Here is an 8434-nt window from a genome sequence, read left to right on the forward strand (position 1 = left end):
TATCCATGCCTGGCTGAAGTGAGATCGACATACAGTCGTTAAGCAGGAGCGGCTCCAACCCCATCACGAACCGGTGAACCTGATCCTCCATCTTAGATACAATAGTGGGAGCATACCTAGCCAACGAATCAAACTGAAGACTGTACTCCCGAACACTCATGTTACCTTGCTGAAGGGTCAAGAACCTATCTACTTTGTCTTGCTTAAGCTCTGGTGGCAGATAATGATGAAGAAAAGCCTTTGTAAACTCCTGCCATATCGCTGGAGGGGCATCCTCACCTCTGGACAACTCCCAAGACTCGTACCAATAGATTGCAACATTTTGAAGTCTATAGGAAGCCAGCTCAACTGACTTAGTCACAGTGGCCTTCATTACCCTCAAAGTCCTCTGCATTCTATCAATAAATACCTGAGGGTCTTCGTTTGATCTGCTCCACTGAATACCGGAGGGTCCAAATTAATGAAATCACGAACCCTCGCATTGATGGACCTATCTGTATGACCAATACCTACCTCTCGACACTAAGCCTGTGTGGCTATTAATCGAGTTAATAGCTGAATATCATCTCTCATCTCCTGACCCGGTGCATCTGGCTGAGGAGCTGAATGTATAGGGGCAGGCGCTGGAGCTGGTGTCCCTCGGAGCTCCTCTGGAGAGGGCGGGGTATGTGAAGTCTGAGATGGAATCTCACTATGAGACTCTCCCTGAGCCCTGGTAACTAGTGGCGCTCGACTAGTAGTCTCATCAGCCACAGAATTGTCCTTCTGGAAGGTTGTATCCTTCTTAGGCATCACTGAAAACATAACACATCATTAGGAAAATGAATTCTTATATCGCACGATCTAAGATAAGACGGGAGGATAACATCATATATGTCCTGTAGCCTCCTGTTTATAAATGTGGTGCACAACACACTCATAAACAAGACTCTACTAGACACGGTCTGTAGACAACCCTAAGACAGAGCTACTTTGATACCACTTTTCATGACCCAAACCGAGCCATGACGAGTGCCCGAGTCATACCTGTCAAATACCCCTAAGCATGCGTCTAAGATATAAACATGAATTAAGGGTAGGTTGAATAACATCTGTCAATAAACTGCTAAATCAAGTGAATAACATACATGAGGAAAACATATCCAAAAGACATATATACATATACATGCGGAATACGGTAGGGCGAGCCGACAAGGCCACATACTATCCAACGATACATGACTGTCTACAGACCTCTAATAGAGTGTACAACTGTATAAAGGACGAGATTGGACCCCGTCATACCCATATATGTATACAAAAATATCATATCAAAACCCAAAAGGAGCTCCGGATCAAATGGAGCACACCAAGTCTCGCTGAGCAAGGATCCTAAAAAGGGGGACCGTCACCCTGTCTACCTGCACCTGTGGGTATGAAATGCAGGCCCCAAGCAATAGGGGCGTCAGTATGAATAATGTACCGAGTATGTAAGGCATGGAAAGTAGTATGTAAAAGACATAAAAGAAGCATGAAGTAAAGGACTCAACCTGTGAATCTGAATATCTAATAGAGTGTACAACTGTATAAAGGATGGGACTGGGACCCGTCATACCCATATATGTATACAAAAATATCGTACCAAAACCCAAAAGTAGCTCCGGACCAAATAGAGCACATCAAGTCTCGCTGAGCAAGGATCATAAGAAGGGGGACCGTCAGCATATCTACCTGCACCTGCGAGTATGAAATGCAGGCCCCAAGCAATAGGGGCATCAGTACAAATAATTTACCGAGTATGTAAGGCATAGAAAGTAGTACGTAAAAGACATAAAAGAAGCATGAAGTGAAGGACTCAACCTGTGAATCATGAAACATTTATAATGTCATGCATATGCGTATAAATGGCATATAATGCATGGGTATATGTGTGCATATAACCTCATCAAGCCACTGAGGGCATCCCATCATATAATCTTGGCCTCTGTGGGCGAAATCATCAACGTATACCAACTGATCAGGTGGTGGTGCGTATATAATTCCATAACCTTTCCTCATACCCCATATACATATACATACACACACACACACACACACATATATATATATATATATACACGTATATAACGCCATCTGGTCATGGTTCAGTATGCATGTATAACTGAATGCAATATATAAGAAGTGAGTTAATAAGATTTCTTGGTATGTCATAAGATCAATATGCCTTCGGATAAATTTTATCAACTACATATTTTTCTGAGACCCATGAACATAAGATATAATCATAAGACATGTGGGAAATCAAGAACATAGGCACCTCTAGTGCTTCTATGAATAGACGCATTTATGAAAGTTGTGCGTTTGCTCATTTCGTTTGTATCGTATGGGTCATGCCAAAAGGAAAGAAGGGATAGCCTTAACATACCTTACTTGATGAATTTATCAAACACTTTTACTTGAGCTTGCGAAGAACAACTTTTGCTCCTTCTAAATCTTTGAACAAGAACCAAGCACTTCTTATGATTATGGCATATTTCATGTTGCTATACATATGGAGTATCATGTGTTTACGTTTTTTCTATGTTTCTAAAGTAAGAGAATCCCCAACAATAGAAGGAAAGATTGCAACATCCTTTCTATATCTCAAATTTCCAAAGAAGAATAACATGAAGGCTTAAGGGATATGTCTTGCATTTTCACGTGTAAACAAGGCACATCAAATGCTATGACTCATATATGCATATTGGTGCCACCCTTGGCCAACTTAATGTCATGTGGCATCCCACTAAAAATCCTTATCCACTTAATCCTATTTAATACCATAATTATTTCCTTGTTTTCCCATATTATTTCGACAATTAATCAATTATTCACATAATTAATTCTAGCACACAATTTACTTAAATACTAATATACTTCATATACCTTACTATCATGGTAGTGTGGTACCTTGTATGGTACTAGTTCATAAATACGGGGTATTATAGCTTGAACCGTATTTTATCCCAAGCTGACAAACTTCAACGAAACTCATTATTTGATTTGTTTACCCTCTAATCTTTACGGCACTCACTTATCACTTGTTACAAATAACATAAATACTTATAATCTCAAAAATAATCACATTCCTGAGTTTACGTCGATTAACTTACGACGAAACTTTAACATACGAAATGCAGAATGTAACAATAAAAAAGATCTATTTTTGCCAACAAAATATCAATGGGAATGGGGCATGTGAAAAACATTGAATTCCACCAAACAACTAATAAAGTACAAGGCGAAAACATTTAAGAACACATTTTGTGGTTAAAATATCAACCCTCGGTTCGATGGCATGAACAATAACAAAGAATCACCCCGGTATATCTCATAACATTACCAACAAGCAACCCGTGTATGGCTGCATGCACATTAACAATGAAATGCCACCCTTGTGTCGTTGCACCACCCTTATCACGCCGCATGCACATCATAATGAAATTCCTCCCTTATGTTGCTGCATATGCATCTGACCCCATACAACAACAAACAACACGTACACACGTGCCACAATATCTCCAAAACAACAATACCAAAGTCACAACAAGATATAGCCTACGGCTAAACATTAATGTTTACAAAAATCATAATAATAACATAAGAGTGCAGGGAGTATTCCACAACAAAGCATGTTACATATAGCAAACAACCCAAATTCAAGGTAGATTAGTAGCCTAAGGTCTATTCCGGTAATAAACAACACATGTGTGTACACAATCGTCACATCGTGCACACGTCGTTTCACATACCACAAATAATGCAAATTATACCAAATCCTAAGGGGTAATTCCCCCACATAAAATTAGACAAGATACTTACCTCAAATTACCCAATCAATACTCTAAAAATACTTTTCCTTTAAAATTTACTTCCGCTCGGCTCAAATCTAGCCAAAAATAACGTGATAATATCAAACAATGCAAGAGAATTAAATTTCAATTAATAAAGTTAAGATCTTTACTTAATTCTCAAAAGGTCAACAAAAGTCAACCCCGGTCTCATCCGGTCAAAACCTGACTCGAGGGGTAGATCTCGACTACCCATAATCCCATGAGTCGAAATATGTATTTGGTTTTCCAATTCCAGTCCAAGTCGACCCTCAAATCTCAGATTTTCATTTTTCAAAACATAGTAAAAAATCCACTAAGTTTTCCTTCAAATCTCATAATTTTGATGTTAAAATTCATAAATAATCAAGTTATATTATCAAAATTGAGTAAAAATCACTTATCCAATGGCTTTGTATGAAAATCCCCTACCATTGAGTCTAGGGCTCAAAATGTGATAAAACCAGACTAAGTCCCGAAATTCCATCTTTTTTATCAGCTGCAAAAGTCGCAAATGCGACCTAGGGTTCGCAAATGCCAGCCCTAGGAAATGCAACCAATTTATCGCAAATGCGATGCCTGCTAACTTCCTAAACTTAGGAAATTTCAAAACTTGCAACAGCCAACTTTCGGCAAAAAGAGACAAATCAACCTAGGAACCTTCGAGTGCAATTCCGGGTATACGCCTAAGTCCAAAATTATCATACGAACCTATTGATGCCATCAAACCGTCGTTTTCACAAAAGTCAAACCTAGGTCAACACTTGTAACCTACGTTTCCAACGTAAGAACCAAGCATTCCAAATCAATCCAATTCCTCCCCAAACCCAACCAATCATCTCCATAATTCACACAACCACAAATACACATACGAGGAGCTTCAAAAGGGGAAGCGAGGCTCAAATATAGAAAACGAAAGGTCAAGTCGTTACAATATATATATCCTACACTCATACAGTAGCCTTTATAGTAATCGTTGGCTGAAAAGTATCATGTATTTATGCGATGATTGATGTATTGACATCCTATTTGATCTTCCTATCTACAAAGCATGCCTAAATTTTATATGTCCTGTCTCCAGCTTGTACCTATTTGATAATATCATGCCTTATTTCATATCTATTTCATGCTTTCACATGATTATTGGACTGTTAATAAGTGTCGATGTTGACTCTTTCTTCTTCCAGGCTAGACATGATACTTATTAACTATCGTGGTTTTTACTCATACTAAACTTCTGTACATTTTTTTGCAGGTTTCGAGGCAGGTACTAGTGGTACCCATCAAGCTGATTAGGAGTACTTTTGGAGACTTCTTGATGATGCTGCCTTACTTAATCCAATCTGTAGCACAAGGAGTTCCCCTTCCCTATTTCTATCTCTGTCTATTTATTTTATTCGGACAGATGTTGTTGTTTAGTTGAGACTACTTACTCTTATTTGATGCTCGTGATGATGCGACACTGGATTTTAGGGCTTTTCTGATGCAGTTGTGGTCATGTTTAGACCATGTCATAGACTTATATATTCATGATATTGATCTGATAATCATTCCGCGTTATTATTTACATTATGACTTTGTTAATGACTTATTGGCTTTTATCACTATTATTATTAAGTGTTGGATTGCCTAGCAAGTAGGTTAGGAGCCATCACGACTACCAGTGTGATTTTGGGTCGTGACAATGTCATAATCTAAAACATGATCTCTGGCTTGATAATTATGCTCAAACAGTCATACAATCAAATAAATCATATGTCAAGAAGAGCACATCAAACAAAGCATAAAGAAGCCTAAAACTACCTGCCAAACATGGTATAACCTTAATGTCACAACCCAAAATCCCGCCTTACGCGTCGTGATGACACCTAGTTTCTAAGACTAGATAAGCCGATTACATACAACAGATAACCCAGTTAAACATGATATTTTAACATAGAGTTTAATATAAAAACCGAAATAAATATGACACAAGCATACGCGTCAATAATCACAACAATCCTCCAAAGACTAGGTAGTACAAAGTCATGAACTCTAGATGAATACATAGAAATATCTCAGAAACAAAATACAATATTGCTCGAATAACGAATTAACAGTACAATAAAAAGAAAAATGACTCAAAGGGACTGTGACGACCAAGCAACTCTATCTTGAATCCTTGCGATCAAGAAGCTAACTCTACCTGAGTCCATTATCTCCAATAGCTGGATCTGCACAAAAATGTGTAGAAGTGTAGTATGAGCATACCACGATTGATACCTAGTAAGTATCAAGACTAACTGCAGTGGAGTAGTGACGAGATACAAGTCAAGATACCTACTAGTCATAATAACCTATGCAGTATATGAGTATAAAGCTAATAATGGAAGCAAGAATCAGTAAATGACAACAAGGAATAAATATGTGATATAAACAATAAAGTAATCTAAACACCGCTAAAGTACCAGCGAAACTAAATAAGATAAACAAATGACAACCAAATAATCAAGTCGTTCTAACAAACGGTTTACAACAAAATTACTCTAAGATACATCATCTCATAAACACAAGTCACGGGTCCCAAATCACAAATCATATCCTCACAGCACCTCGTGCCCACATCATCAATCATGAATGCATAGACAACTCACGTGCCAATATCTCAATCCGCCTGCCATGGTCACATGCTCACATTCACAATTCGCTCGACGTGGTAACAAGCTCAATATCACCATCCGTTCGGCATGGTCACAGGCTTAATATCACAATGGAAGCAGATAATACAAGAATACATGTGCATGATCAATGAATGTCAAGTTTCATACTCTTGAACCTGTGTAAACGTCATGCTACGATGTAGGCTTGTGCGAGTGTACTATTACAATCCAAGTCAACAAGTAGTATCAAAGACATCGAGTAGCTCATTAGAAACAACACAACAAGTCACGTACGGTGCATGGCACACACAAAGAATATCACACCATCACATGAATATCATCAACATTGTGCCCCCAGGCCATCACATATCAACCCTGACACAGCCACCCTTGTCTCTCTGGATTGACAATATCATAAAAGCCACTTGTATCGCTCTGCCCAGACTATATCAATAGCCACCCGTATCACTCCACCCAGACATTTACACAATAGCCACCCGTATCACTCCGCTCAGACAATATATCAATAGTCACTTGTATCACTCCGCACAATCAACAATTGTGAGATGCCACCCTTATGCTCTGCATAACAACAATCAATCCACACAACAAATCCTCATATACTAACATCACAACAACAAGACATATCAACTCGTACCACAAGTGCCCATAGGTCACAACCTTTTCACAACAACAATACCAATATCACCACAACACATAGCCCACGGCTCAAACACGATGTGTACAAATCTTAATAGCAACAAAATGAACGGGGAAAATAACTCAACAATGAACAATACACCATTAGACAACAACTTCAACTAAAACAGGTTAATGACTTTCAATAACTTCAACTTCAGTTAATTGCATAAGTATAAACTCAATAATGAAAGTATTTTTATGAAATGACAACTTCAAATTCTAGTGTATGACATAAACTAACAATGAAAGAGATGACATGAACTAGAAATTATGTCTAAATGCATGAAAATAACTTGACAACAAAGGGATATCATGTAATAGCAATTTCACACAAGGATAATTCAACAATGAAAGAGGAAACATGAAAATAACAAGGTAACAACTTCAAGTAAAGCATATAAGAGTAAACTTGACAAATAAAAGAAAGAACATATGCTAACAACATCAAATAAAGCATATAAGAATAAACTTGAAAGTGGAATATAGGAAATGAAATGACAAATTCAATTAAAAGCATATAAGAAGGCTAAGAGTCTAATTCGGTCAATTCCACGTATAAGGCCGTGTATACACTCGTTACCTAATGTACACGTCTTCCACATAATCCAAATGGTGCATTTAAGCTCAATCCTATGGGGTAGTTCCCCCCACAAAGCTAGGCAAGATACTTACCTCAAAGAAGATAAATCAATACTCTAAAAAGCCTTTCCTATGTGAAACAACCTCCGGACGGCTCGAATCTAGCCAAAATAACTTAATATCATAAATATAAATCATAGGAAACAATTCCGGAAATAAAGCTTCAATCTTTAATTAAAACCAAAAAGTCAACCCTGGGCTTGCACTTCGGAACCCGAGAAAAATTACAAAATCCAAACACCTATTCCGATATGAGTCCAACCATACCAAAATCATCCAATTTCTAACTCAAATCGGCCGTCAAATCATCATTTTATATTTTAGAAAGTTCTTACAAAAATTCTCCATTTCTCCAATTCAAATAATTAATGAAATGATAAAAACAAAGATGAAATCATGAAATATAACCAAATTCGGGTCTATAATACTGTCACGACCCAAATCGATGGGCCGCGACGGGCACCCTATACCTTACTCAATCAAGTACCAACATAACGTATCTTTTCATATCATACAAGCATAGATAACTGAGTCGGAGAGGCTGCCGTGAGATAAGTAGAATACAACATGAAATAGCAACTTATACTTAAGACAGACGGGCCTATA

Source organism: Nicotiana tabacum, chromosome 23 (assembly GCF_000715075.1).
Source record: "Nicotiana tabacum cultivar K326 chromosome 23, ASM71507v2, whole genome shotgun sequence".
Classification (NCBI taxonomy): Eukaryota; Viridiplantae; Streptophyta; class Magnoliopsida; order Solanales; family Solanaceae; genus Nicotiana; species Nicotiana tabacum.